This window comes from Dipodomys merriami, unplaced genomic scaffold (assembly GCF_024711535.1).
Source record: "Dipodomys merriami isolate MVZ:Mamm:240054 unplaced genomic scaffold, mDipMer1.0.p SCAF_54, whole genome shotgun sequence".
Taxonomy (NCBI): domain Eukaryota; kingdom Metazoa; phylum Chordata; class Mammalia; order Rodentia; family Heteromyidae; genus Dipodomys; species Dipodomys merriami.
In genome coordinates this window covers 9,515,140-9,530,648 of record NW_027206113.1, presented here as the reverse complement: position 1 = coordinate 9,530,648, position 15,509 = coordinate 9,515,140, and positions in this window count along the sequence as shown.

The following is a 15,509-nucleotide window of genomic DNA, read 5'->3' as shown; positions in this document are numbered from 1 at the left end:
AAATAAGAGGTCTAAAGACTTAAAGAGTTCTTGTTTATAGCTATTCTAACTGGGGTGAGGTGGTATCTCAATGTTGTTTTGTTTTCCATTTCTTTTACAGCTAGGGAGGGTGAGCATTTCTTCATGTGTCTATTGGTCATCCTTCTTTCTTCTTCAGAGAAGTTTCTCTTCAAGTCTTTAGCCCACTTATTTACTGGGCAGTTGTTTCTTTGATGATTTGTTGTTGGGGGATTTAATTTTTTTAGTTGCAAGTATATTTTATATATGAGACCCTTGTCCGTTGTATGGCTAGTGAAGATCTTCTCCCTATCTGTGGGCTTTCTATTGATCTTGCTAGCTATGTCCTTTGCTATGCAGAAGCTCTGCAACTTCATGCAATCCCATTTGTCCAACCTTTCTTTGATTTGTTGTTTCCGGGACTCAATTAAGAAAATTTCGGATGTGGTTCCGGGAAGATGGAGGAGGAGAGGCTGGAATCTGAACAAGCATTCACATAGAAAGCAGTTTTAGAGTTCCAGTGAACAGTCCTAAGCCAGAGAATCACACCAAGTGTGCCATCATAGGACAGAGAGTTAGTCAAGAGAAGGGAAGCCAAGGAGACACATCTGAGCGCCTGCAGGGTCGCGGCGGTGACCACCACCTCGGGGTCATACCTGAGACACAGAGAGTCCGGGACAAAGGAGCCAGACGCAGCGGACGAGCAGATTCTACTCAACACCAACAAGACCGACAAGGCCTGGACATATTCATCCTGCTGTTTGCAGACCAGAGTGACCCAGGATCCAAGACTCGGCGTGAGTACAAGACCGACGTCCTCACTCCTTCTCAGGGAGCAGAGGAGGGAAGGCCACCCCTCCCCCCCAGCACCGGTGATCTCCATCTTGGATACCGACAAAGCTCGGAGGAGCTGCTAGCTCCATCTCAGGCCTTGGAACAAAACGAGTCATTTAGCAGGTCACAAGAACTTAAAGGCGAAGTGACCTGCCAGACTCAGCTCCATCCAGGGAAAAGTCACCCAGCTCAGGCGCCAGCCATTGGAGTGGCTTGCCTCACAGGGTAACCAGAGCCAGAGGCTGCCCCTCCCTCTAGCAGCCACCACACTCAATTGAAAAACAGAAACCCTGAGAATGGCTCCAGGCTGGGCGCTGTGAGCTTTATCACAAAATAGCCCCAGGGAAAAGCTATTGTTTGTTGAAAGGCCTCACCTCTACCCAGAACCTAGCCTCATCACCGCATCCCCCTCTTTTGCGATTCTCAAAGCAGATCACCCTCCCAGAAAACTAACCTGGGAGGGGGATCTCAAAATCTTGGGTAAAGCAGAGCATTTTTCTGCCTCTTCCAACCAACCGACTTAAGAAACCAATCAAGCCACAGGACCTCAAGCTGACCAGAGACTCCAACAAGAGACTGGTTACAGACAAAAGGGAGATACAGGATTCTTCCCACCTCTCCCCCCCAAAAAAAAAATCAAAAGACATTTTTTTCTTTTTTTTCTTCTTCTTCTTTTATTTTTTTCGTTTGTTTTTTTGTTACCTTATATATATATATATATATATATATATACATAAATTTTTTTATCTTCTAAAACTTTTATTAATCTTTAATTTTTGCCTCTTCTGAAAAAATAATTGTTTTCCAGTAACGTTTTTTTTTCTCCTCTTATAATTTTTATTTTAGGAATATGTGAATGAGCGTTTTCCTTTCTTTTCTTGTCTTCTTTCTTTCTTAATTATCTTTTTGTTTTTTGTCTAGCTCTACTGAACTTTTGATCTTTTCTTCTTCCCTTCCCATCCTTAAAGTTTTTCACATCTCCTCTATGTCCCTCCCTTTCTCTAAACATATTCACATTCCTCTCTAAGTAGATGGTCTTTTAATCTCTATAAGAACATTAACTTTTACGTTTCTATTTTTTTTTCTGGTCTCTTTTCATTCCCCTTTCCATCTCTTCTTTTTCTCTCTCTCTCTACTTGCATCCTACCCAACCCATTTCCTGCATTGTGATTAGGACATAGTTAACTCTCCCTGTGCCTCCCCACACCAATCTATTCCTATTTTTTACCCACATCTCTCCGTAATCCTAATAATTTCTGGCTTTCCAAATTCTTTTCTGCGGTTCGAAGTCCTTTAACATATAGTTGTTTGATGTTGAATAGATGTATCTGTTGAACTAGATTGTATCTGTAGACTATTGACTGTACAAACGCAAACTTTGGTTGATGGTTGCCTTCAGATAGTGTTCTAGCACAAAACTGGTGCTATCTTCATCTCAAATGAGCAGAGTAAGCTGGAAAAACAAAAGAAAAATGGCAAATTCGGGCATCTCAATTCCCAATCTTGATAATCAGGGATTAGAACAGATAAAGAATAATCCAGAGGAGAGTTCCCAAATTGCTCTACAATCACTAATAGCAAACATGATAAATGAGAATTTTGACAATGTACAAAGGACTCTGGATGAGTGTGATAGGGAGAGAGAGGAGGCATCCCAGAAGTTTACACAAGAATATCATAAGCGTGAGGAAGCTACTCAAAAACTGTTACAGGATTTGCGTGAACAACTTGAGAATACTCAAAGAGAAAGGGAGGAATGGCGTGAGCAGGCTGAGAACACTCAAAGACAACTGCAGGAATCCCACGAATGGGAAGAAAGAGAACTGCAGGAATCCCACAGACGGGAGGAAGCTAATCAAAGAGTAATTCAGGAATTGAGAGACCAGGTAGAGAATACACAAAGAGGAAGTCAGGGAGACCACAAAAGGAATGCTGTATGGAACCCATCAGAAGGAATGGGAGTCCAAAGAAACCATAAACAATCAACTAAGTGATTTGAGAACAAACACTGAACACCAAATTAAGGAAGTAAAGAAATTCATACAAGACCTAAAACAAAGCTTCAACAAAGAACTTGAAGCCATCAAAGCTGACCAATTAGAAGGAAAAGAGATAAAAAACAAAGTAGAGAGTCTTGACAGCAGGTTAGACCATGCAGAAGATCGAAACCCAGGGATTGAAGACAGCCTAGATATTATAGAGAAAGAACATACAACCATCCAAGACAAGTCCAAGAAATATGATAGGTCTATCCAACACCTGGAAGACACCATCAGAAGGCCCAATCTACGGATAATGGGTGTAGAGGAGCACCTAGAAACAGAAGTTAATGGTCTAGGAAATTTGTTTAACAGGATTCTAGCAGAGAACTTGCCAAACATACAAAAAGATAGGCCTATTCAGATACAAGAAGCTTTTAGAACCCCAAATAGACCAGACCAGAATAGGACATCCCACCGTCACATTACAATCCACACAGGATCAACCCAGATAAAGGAAAATATCCTTAAAGCTGTCAAGGAGAAAAGGTTAATCACCTATAAAGGGAAACCAATTAGAATCACCTCAGATTTCTCAGCAGAGACAATCAAAGCAAGAAGAGCCTGGAATGACGTATGCCATGCCCTAAAAACAAACAACTATCAACCAAGAATACTGGACCCAGCTAAACTCTCCTTCATAACTGAAGGCCAAATAAAAACCTTCCATAGCAAAGAAAAATTGAAACAATTCATCTCCACCAAACCAGCCTTACAAAAGATTCTTAAAGATGTCCTACACATAGAAAACCAACAAGACCGCAAGAAAGGCCAAGAAACTGCACCCAAACTGAGAATCCAAGAACCTTAGGAAGAACACAGTTTTTGCAGCCCCCAAGAAGGTAGATAACATGGCAGGAACTCCCAAATACCTCTCAGTCCTATCTCTTAACGTTAACGGACTGAACTCTCCAATTAAGCGACACAGACTCTCTAGTTGGATTAAAAAACAAGACCCTTCTATCTGCTGCCTTCAGGAGTCACATCTTGCCCGTAAAAACAAACACATTTTCAATGTTAAAGGCTGGAACAAAATCTACCAAGCAAACAGCCCCCATAAAAAGGCGGGAGTTGCAATCCTAATATCAGATAAAATAGACTTCAAATTAAAATTCGTGAGAAGAGATACAGAAGGTCGCTACATACTAATTAAAGGATCTCTCCTTAAGGAGGATATTACAATTCTAAATATCTATTCGCCAAAAAAAGGAGCACCCAAATTTATCAAAGAAACACTACTTTCCCTCAAATCCCATATAGATCCAAAGGCATTAATTGTTGGGAATTTTAACACACCACTCTCCCCACTAGATAGATCAACTGGTCAAAAACTCAACAGAGAAACCGCAGATCTAAACAGCTTCATAGATCAACTAGACTTAACAGACATTTACCGAACATTTCACCCAGCAGCCTCAGAATACACGTTCTTCTCAGCAGCACATGGAACGTTTTCTAAAATAGACCACATTTTAGGCCACAAAGCAAACTTGTCTAAATTCAGAAACATTGAAGTTATACCTTGCATTCTCTCTGACCACAAGGGAATAAAATTAGAACTCAACACCAAAAGCCACCAAAGAAAGTCCGGTATCACATGGAGGCTGAACAACACACTGCTGAATCATGCGTGGGTCATGGAAGAGATTAGAAAGGAAATTCAAATGTTCATGCTATTCAACAAAAATGAACACACAAATTACCAGCTCCTCTGGGACACAGCAAAGGCAGTACTCAGAGGCAAGTTTATAGCTCTGAGCTCTTACATCAACAAATTGGAGAGATCTGAAACTAACAATTTAATGACACATCTACACCTCCTTGAAAAAGAGCAGCAAGATAAACCCCAATCCAGTAGACGGAAAGAAATAATCAAAATTAAATCAGAATTAAATGAATTAGAATCTACAAAAACTATAGAAAATATCAACAAGACAAAGAGTGGTTCTTCGAAAAACTTAACAAAATTGACACACCCTTAGCAAACCTTATCAGAAAAAGGAGAGAACACACCCAAATTAATAAACTCAGAGATGAGAACGGAAACATCACCACGGAAACAACCAAGATTCAGAACATTATAAGGGAATACTTCTCAAAACTTTATGCTAATAAGTTCAACAACTTGACAGAAATGGACCTTTTCCTAGCAAATATTGACATGCCAAAACTAAACCAAGATGAGTTAAACCAGCTTAACAGGCCCATATCAAGCATTGAAATAGAAACAGCAATAAGAGACCTCCCAGCTAAGAAAAGTCCAGGACCAGATGGTTTTACAGCGGAATTTTACAAGGCCTTCAAAGCAGAGCTCACACCAATACTCTTCCAACTCTTCAATGAAATTGAAAGAGAAAGCTCACTACCGAACACATTCTATGAAGCCATCATAACCCTCATCCCAAAACCAGGCAGGGACTCATCAAATAAAGAGAACTATAGACCCATTTCTTTGATGAACATTGATGTAAAACTTCTCAACAAAATTTTGGCCAATTGACTTCAACAATTCATCCAAAAAATCATACACCATGATCAAACATAATTCATTTCAGGGATGCAAAGCTGGTTCAATATACGCAAATCAATTAATATTATTCATCACATCAACAGGAGCAAGTATAAGAACCACATGGTTATCTCAATAGATGCAGAAAAAGCATTCGATAAGATCCAACACCCCTTTATGATGAAGGTTTTGGAAAAATTAGGAATCCATGGAACATTCCTCAATACAATAAAGGCTGTATATGACAAACCTACAGCCAGCATTATACTCAATGGTGAAAAATTAAAGCTATTTCCTCTTAACTCAGGAACAAGACAAGGATGCCCACTCTCTCCACTTCTCTTCAATCTAGTATTAGAATGCCTAGCTACAGCAATAAGACAAGATGCAGACATAAAGGGGATCCAAATAAGGAAAGAAGAAATAAAACTCTCCCTCTTTCCAGATGACATGATCTTGTATTTAAAGAATCCCATAGACTCCACTCCCAAATTACTCAAGCTGATTCAAAACTTTGGCAAAGTTGCAGGTTATAAAATTAACCCCCCAAAATCAATGGCTTTTCTGTATGCCAACAATGAGAAAAGTGTGGCTGAAATTAGGAAAGCAACTCCATTTGTAATAGCCCCACAAAAAAATAAAATACCTTGGAATTAACTTAACTAAAGAAGTGAAGGACCTCTATGATGAAAACTTTAAAATCTTGAAAAAGGAAATCAACACAGAACTTAAAAAATGACAAAACCTCCCATGCTCCTGGATTGGAAAGATTAACATCGTGAAAATGGCAATACTTCCCAAGGCTATCTACAAATTCAACGCAATACCTATCAAAATTCCACCCTCATTCTTCAAGGAAATAGATGAGGCAATCCAAAAATTCATATGGAACAATAAAAGACCCCGAATAGCAAAAACGCTCCTCAACGGAAAGAACACTGCTGGAGGAATATCAATACCAAATTTCGAACTCTACTATAAAGCCATAGTAATAAAAAAAGCTTGGTATTGGCATAAGAACAGACCTCAGGACCAATGGAATAAAATTGAAAACTCAGAAATGAACCTAGAGACCTTAGCTATATAATCTTCGATAAGGAAGCTAAAACAATAGAATTGAAGAAAGACAACCTCTTCAGTAAATGATGCTGGCAAAATTGGTTAACTACATGTAGAAAACTAAAGCTAGATCCTTATATATCACCCTGCACCAGAATCAACTCCAAATGGATCAAAGACCTTGAACTCAAAGCAGACACTTTCAAAACATTACAGGATGGAATAGGAGAAACCCTAGGTCTCCTTGGCTCAGGCCGAAATTTTCTGAATAGAGACCCGGAAGCACAACAAATCAAAGAAAGGTTGGACAAATGGGATTGCATAAGGTTGCAGAGCTTCTGCAGGGCAAATGACATAGCTAGCAAGATCAATAGAAAGCCCACAGATTGGGAGAAGATCTTTACTAGCCATACAACGGACAAGGGTCTCATATCTAAAATATACTTGGAACTCAAAAAATTAAACCACCCAACAACAAATCCTCAACGAAACAACTGCCCAATAAATATGTGGGCACAAGACTTAAAGAGAAGCTTCTCTGAAGAAGAAAGAAGGATGGCCAATAGACACATGATGAAATGTTCAACATCCCTAGCCATAAAAGAAATGCAAATCAAAACAACATTGAGATTTCACCTCACTCCAGTTAGAATAGCAAAAATCAAGAACTCTAACAACAACAGATGCAGGAGGGGATGTGGACAGAAAGGAACCTTACTTCATTGTTGGTGGGAATGTAAACTTGTTCAACCACGTTGGAAAGCAGTATGGAGGTTCCTCAAAAGACTTCACATAGATATCCCCTATGATCCAGCAATCCCACTTTTGGGCATTTACCCAAATGTATACAAACAAGACTACACTAAAGCTACCAGCACACCTATGTTTATTGCAGCATTATTTACCATAGCTAAGATATGGAACCAACCCAGATGCCCCTCAGTAGATGCATGGATCAAGAAAATTTGGTATATATACACAATGGAATTCTATGCCTCCATCAGAAAGAATGACATTTCCCCATTTGTTAGGAAATGGAAAGGTTTGGAAAAAATTATATTAAGTGAAGTAAGCCAGGCCCAAAGAAACATAGGTCCCATGGTTTCCCTTATTTGCAATATCTAGTATAGGTATGAGTCAAGCTTAAAAGGTCAGATAATATGATGTTAGGAAAATGAACCTTTAAATACGTATTTTAATGTTTTCGTTTCTTTCATGCATGTGTTTCTAACGCATTTATAAGATTATTTCTTTGTTGCTTTGTATGTCCCTCCCCCACAGTGTAACCCCCGCTTTCACTATATTTGATGTCAGTATAACATGTGGAGGAGATGGGGACAAACAAGTCGTTTAAGGATTCAGGTGGACCTGTTACTACAATGAGTACAAAATGTCATGTCAAAACCAGGTTTACAATGTCGGTGTGTGGGGGGGGAGGGGGTATGTTTGCTTGGGGGGGAGGGGAGGCTGGGAAGTGAGGTGAAGTGTAAACAAAGGAGTAGGCTGAAATGCTTGGTAAGAAATGTATGCATTATCCTGCCCATGTAATTGTAACCCCTATGTACAGTATGTTCACAAGTAAAATAAAATAAAATTAAAAAGAAAAAAAGAAAATTTCGGCCTGAGCCAAGGACACCTATGGTTTCTCCTTTTCCATCCTGTAATGTTTTCAGAATGTCTGCTTTGACTCCGAGGTCTTTGATCCATTTGGAGTTGATTTTAGTACAGGGTGATATATAAGGATCTAGCTTTAGTTTTCTACAAGTAGTTTACCAATTTTGCCAACACCATTTACTGAACAGGCTGTCTTTCTTCCATTCTATTATTTTAGCTCCCTTATCGAAGACTACTTGGATATAGGTCTGTAGGTTCATTTCTTTCTTTCTTTAATTTTATTTTATTTGTGAATATACTGTACAGAGGGGTTACAATTACGTGGGCAAGATAATGCATACATTTCTTACCAAGCATTGCAGCCTCCTCCTTTGTTTACCCTTCACCTCCCTTCCCAGCCTCCTCCCTCCCTCCAATCCTTCTCTCCCCCCGCTCCCCCCCCACCATCATTGTAAAGCTCCTTTTTGACATGACAATTTTTACTTCTCATTGTTGCAACAGGTCCACCTGAATCCTTAAATGACTGTTTTTCCCCATCTCCTCCATAAGTTATACTGACATCAAATATATTGAAAGCAGGGGTTATACTGTGGTGGAGGGACATACAAAGCAACAAAGAAATAAACTTATAAATGCGTTAGAAACACATGCATGAAAGAAAAAAAAACATTAAAATACCTAAGGATTCATTTTCCTAATATCACATTATCTGACTTTTTCCGCTTGACTCATACATATACTAGATATTGCAAATAAAGGAAACCAGGGGACCTGTGTTTCTTTGTGCCTGGCTTACTTCACTTAATGTAATTTTTTCCAAGTTTTTCCATTTCCTAACAAATGGGGCAATGTCATTCTTTCTGATGGAGGCATAGAATTCCATTGTGTATATATAACACATTTTCTTGATCCATTCATCTACTGAGGGGCATCTGGGTTGGTTCCAGATCTTAGCTATGGTAAATAATGCTGCAATAAACATAGTTGTGCTGGTAGCTTTAGTGTGGTCTTGTTTGTAAACATTTGCGTAAATGCCCAAAAGTGGGATTGCTGGGTCTTGTAATTTTCTAAATAAAAAATAATATGAGATTTGGGAGCCAGTGGCTGCTGCCTCTAATCCTCGCTACTCTGGAGGCTGATTTCTGAGGATTGCAGTTGGAAGCTAGACTGGACAAAGAAGTATGTGAGACTCTTGAGATTCTTATTTCTAATTAACCATTAAAAAACCAGAGGTGGGGTTGCAGTTCAAGGGGTAGAACTCTAGCTTTGAGTAAAAAGCTCAGCGACAAAACACAATCGCTGAGTTCTAGGCTCAGGATGGAACAAAAAAAGATAATATTATCTGCAAAAAAGATAATTACACTCCTTCCTATCAACACAGATATTGACATTTCTATTGTCAAATTGATTTTCCTTGCAAATCTAGTTCCTGCAACTTACAAGTGGTGACAGTAGATATGGTACCCTTGTTGCTGATTTTAGGAGAAAAGTATATGTGGTTTCACCATTAAGTAGGACACACACACACACACACACACACACACACACACACACACACACACACACACACACACACACACACACACACACTAGCCTAAATGTGAAAAAAAACAAGAATTATAAATGATTGGTGAGTTGAGAGATAACAAGGAATGTAAATTTGGAGGCAAATGAAATTGATATCTGTGATGGTTAATCTTGAGGATGAGCTTCAATGGGATTGATTTGATTTGGTTTAGATGCGCCCAGCTAATAATTAAAGCATAACTCTGGGTGTGTTTGGTGGGTTTCCATAACAGATTAACCGAAGCAGATATCCCTCCTGCACATGGGTGGCACCATTCGGTATGCTGGCTTTCCATACGGAGTTAATGAAGAGAAAAGAGAATCTTCCCATCGAAGCACTCCCTTTCCCTCTCTTACCCCTCCCCATGCTCCATGTCCTCCATGTTCTTCTCTGCCATTAATGCCTGAAATCTATGACACTGAGCAAAATAACTTCCTAGGATATTTCTGTCAAATATTTTGTCATAGCAAGAAAAAAATACATGGCTAACACACAACCGAATCTTCCACTTGTACTCCTTGTTTTATTGATTGACTGATTGATTTAGCCATACCTGGAACTGGAACTCATTGGTTGAGCACTGTCCCTGAGCCAAATTGTGCTCAATCAAGGGTAGTGTTCTACCCCTTGAGCAACAATGCCATTTCCAGCTATTTTGAGTACTTTATTAGACTTGAGAATCTCAGAGACTTCTCTGCCCAGGCTGGGTTGAACCACCATCCACAGATCTTAGCCTTCTAAGTAGCTAGGATTACAGGCTTGAGCTGCTGGTGCCTGGCCACATTCTACCGTTTCTTCTTCCTTCTTCTTGATTCTTCCTCCTGGCCCCTCCCAAACTTCCTCCTCCACACCATGCTAAATAAGTATAGGCTTTACTATTGAGCTGGACACCCAGCCATAGGCTGCCATCTTTACTCAATGAAATAAACAGCTGACATCAATGGGTTGCTGAGTATATGCTAGGCACCAACCCACCTTTTTCTTTGTGAACTTGGTAATAAACCTATGAGATAGGTAATCATTATCTTAGTCTTTACAGACCAGGCTACTGGAACAAAACCAATGATTTGCCAGGGCCAAAAACACAAACTTTTAATCCCGGCCCAACAAACCTCTCAATCCAACTTCAGTAGTGAAGATGAGACTCAAACCCAGGCACTCTCTTCATTAGACAGAGCCTGTACTTAATCACACCTGTGGGTGTTTTTGATTCCTTGCTACAGGAATGTGAGGGTAGGGGATAACAAAGGCAACACACTAATGGAGTATTATTTGAGGGTGAGATTTGCCATTGGAAAGACCAGGATAAAAGACCCAGCTCCAGCATTTACTAACGTGTGACATCATAGACAAGTCATTTTAATTTGTTGCCTGTGTTTCTATATCTGGAAAATGGAGATAATCAGAATGCCTTCCTTCATAAAGGAGCAGGTTCCCAGCAAGGTGTAATTGGCTCACACCTGAAATCCTAACTACTAAAGAGATTGAGATCAGAGGATCAAGGTTCATGGCCAGTCTGAGCAGTAAAGTCTGTGATACTTTATTTCCAATTAATCACCAGAAAACCAAAAGTAGTGTAGTAATGAAAACTGGTAGAATGCTAGCCTTAAATAGAAGAACTCAGGTACAGAGCCTGGGACCCAAATGCAAGCCTGACAACCAAAACCAACAACAACAAAAGAGCAAATTCCAATCATTTCTTTAAGATAGTATAATAATCTTTAAATCTGATGATTGAAGTTCAAATCCAGCCCAGGCAGCTAAATCTGAGAGTTTTATCTCCAATTAACTTAAAAAGAGCCAGAAGTACAGATGTGGCTCAAATGATAGAGGGCCAATTACAGGTAGCCACCCACTGCCTTTGCTCCAACCTGTCATAAGCCCAGCACAAGTGGCTCAACAGCAGATATTTGTTGGTGGGAAACTGAAGGAGTGAACACTATAAGGGCCCTCGCCTCCTGCTATCTTTTCTTGTCCAGGCCCTCCCTGGCTGTATTGTTATCTATTCTCTCATCCTGGGAAAATAACCATAGCATAAAATGTGTCATCTCAACCAGTTACAATTGTACACTTCAGTGGCTTTAAGTACATTCAAATTTTCATGCACCCTCTCTGATACCAACTTCTAGAACTTTCTCAGAATCCAACCTGAAATTAAGCACTTATTAAAGAGCACCTTCCATCCATCCCTTTCCACAGTCTCAGGAAACCCACCATTCTACTTCCTGTCTCACAATTTGACTGTGGCAGATCTCCTGTGACTAGAGTCATGATATTCTAGTGATAGTGGTAGTAATGGTGTGTATGTGCATGTGCTTATATGTGTGCATGTGTGTGTGTGTTTGTGTGTTCATGCTCATGCACACACAGTTTTATTGCTTGTACTAGGTCCTGGGCACCATCCGTTGGTTTTTTTGCTTAAGGCTAGCACTCTGCCACTGGTACCATAATTCCACATCAGTTTTTTGAGATAGTTAATTGGAGATGAGTCTCATAAAGCTTCAGTCCTCAGCTCTAAGCTTCCTGAATAGCTAGAATTACAGCCATGAGCGAACAACTCACGGCTAGAGATGGTGAATTTTAACACATTAATTCTGCTAGCATGTAGTGCCTCATGTTTTAGTCAAACATCAATGTAAATGTTGCTATGAAAAGACTTTTGGAAGCAGGGGTTATACTGTGGGGAAGGGACATACAAAGCAACAAAGTAATCATCTTATAAAGCTGTTAGAAATAATCGCAAGGAAGAAAAAACATTTGAATCTTTATCTTGGGGTTCATTTCGCCTAACATCAATTTATCTGACCGTTTCTGCTTATGTCAGACATATACTATTTGTTGCATATAAGGGAACCCTTGGGACCTATGTTTCTTTGGGTCTGGCTTACTTCACTTAATATAATTTTTTCCAAGTCTTTCCATTTCCTAACAAATAAAAAACAAATTGTTTAAATAGGGATACAGGTGGACCCATTGCAACAATGAGATATAAAAGTCGTTATGGAGAAAAACAAACTTTACATCTTTGGAGGGAGGGGGGATTAAGGGTCGGTGGGTGGGAGATGGGAAGGGATGGTAAGGGGAAACAAAGGAAGAGGCAACAATGTTTGATAAGAAATGTATTCATTACCTAGCCCAAGTAATTGTAACCCTTCTGTACAGTATTTTCGCAATAAAAAAGGAAAGAAATTAAAAAATTTTTGGATGTGATTACCATTTTAATCACATGGGTAAATTTCAATAGATAAATTTAAATAATTTTAAACTTGGAGTAAAGAAGATTTATTATGGCCTGGGAATGTGGCTTAGTGTTAGAGTGCTAGCCTAGCATGCATGAATCTCTGGGTTTGATTCCTCAATACCGCATGAACAAAACCTAGAAGTTACTCTGTGGCTCAAGTGGTAGAGCACTGTCCTTGAGCAAAAGCAGCTCACTGACAGTGCGCAGGACCTGAGGTCAAGCCCCAGAACTGGCAAAAAACAAAAACATAACAAAACAAAGCAAAAAAAGATGATTACCCTTCCTAAATAGAATGGGCTTTGTCCAATGATTTGATGAATTTCAAAATTTGAGTATCCTCACTTAACTGCAGTATAGAAATTCTGAGTCTCCATCTACAGGCTGAATGATGCAAAAATTTTCTTTTGCTTGAGATATCAGGCCTGATATCCCCCAATCAACACATACACATATGTGTATACATACATGCATGTGTACATATGTGTGGACACATTTTATATATGTGTATATAGATATACACACATATACATATACACACAAGTTTATAGTGGGGAGGCTTGAACTCAGGGTTTAGACACTTTCCCTTAGCTTATTCTGCTTGAGACTAGTACTTACCTCTTGAGCCACACACACCTTCAGGTCCAGGTTTTTGTTGGTGTGTGGGAGATAGTCTTGGGTGAAGGTTATAAGCCTTTTTTTTTTGTTTTTATTTTTTGGTGCCAGTACCAGAGCTTGAACTCAAGATCTGGGCACTGTCCCTTAGATATTTCACTCAAAACTAACACTCTATAACTTGGGCTACAGCTCCATTGCAGGCATTTTAGTGGTTAATCGGAGATCATGGCTGTAAACCATGATCCTCAGACCTCAGCCTCCTGAGTAACTAAGATTACAAGCATGAGATACCAGCACCTGCCTCAGAAACTATTCTTATGTTTACTATTTGCATTTTGAGCTGTGTGGCTCTAGTCAGTGGCTTAATCTCTCTGAATACCATTTTCTGATATGTGAATGAAGTTTAAGAAAGAACATCAATAATAATAAATACTCCATGGGGTGGGTATGGACATTTGATGGGGTAAAAATAAAATAAATGAAACCTTCATGTCTCAATACAGGAGTTGTTAGTAATCAATATTTATTATTTGTCATTATTATTTGGCCTGACCTTGATTTGAGAAGCCTTATAAGGTGCAGGGCAGAGAAGAGAAGTCCCACTGCAGCCTCTTCCCTGCCCCATCTCACTGGCTTTCTTTGAGGTCACTAGAGGCCCACAGCCTTGATAAATGTCCTAGCCCTATATGTTATGACTTGCTGGCAGATTTGAATTTGACTTTAATCACTCGTGCTCTGGCTGTGATTTTGAGGAAAATGGCTAAATACTGTTGTTGCCAATGGGGACATAGCAGCCCATTCTATACTCTGGTCATTGAAGACTCCCCAAAACAATAGAGGGAGGGAGGGAGAGAGAAGGAGAGGGCTGGCAGAATCTGTGCTGGACCAGGACTGTCAAATGGGATAGAGAGACCCACCCTATAGCCATTGAGGGGGCTCCCTTTCTTTTCCTGGAGTGCTGGTGATGTAGGTATTTTTTAGATGATAGGATAGAAGGATCAGAGTAGGCATGTCACTGAAAGGATCTGATTTCAAGGAATGGATACCCATGTCTTACTCTTCTTGCCATGAGAGGTCCTTGATGTCCTCGGGTTCCTAGTCTTTACAAATGAAGCAAAGGCTAGATCTTCAGTCCCAAGGCCCAGGGAGGATTCAATAGGCCTGAACTCAAGCACAGCATGGACTCTGTGGGGGGAATCTGACTGTCAGCACCAGCCAAGGATGTGTGGTTAAAAAACTATGCCTCCTGGTTGTCTGTAGGTTCCCGGATACCCAGAAGTTTCTATTTCACTCAACTCTTGAACTAGATCATTTCTTCCTTCCCTTTCTCCTTCTATCCCCTCCCTCTCTTTTTTGTCTTCTTTGGACTTGATCACAGGGCCTGTGTCTGAGCTTTTTCGCTCAAAGCTAACTCTCTACCACTTTGCGACACAGTTCCACTACTGGTTTGCTTTTACATATCTGAGCCACTAATGCCATAATTCTTCTCTCCCTCTTTCCTTCTCCTCCTGCCCCTACTCCCTTTCTTTCTTTCTCTTTCTTTCATTTTGTGTTTGTCCTATGGTCTGAAAAGAGGGCTTGGACACTGTTTCTGAGCTCTTCATTCAACGCTAAAATTCTACCACTTGGGCCACAGCCCCACTTCCAGATTCTTACAGTCTTTCCTGCCCAGGCTGGCTTTGAATAGCAATCCTCAGATCTCAGCCTCTTCACCAGCTAGAATTAAAGGTGTGAGTCACCATCACCTGGCTTACTTTTTCTTTTCAAAAACTTTCATCACAGGCAGAGTAGTTAGTGTTGTAATGAAGCACCAGCCAGACTCTGTAATAAGGACATACAAGTCTCAACTGGCCTAGGGTGAAACATTATTAAAACCAATTCACACTGAGGAATCCAGGTAAGACAGATTTACCCAGAAGGGTGAAGAATCTATGCCTGATGCCAATAGTTACATCTAGACTCCTAGTTACTGAGGAGGCTGAGATCTGAGAACCATGCATGATTCAAAGTCAGCCTGGGCAGAAAAGTCTGTGA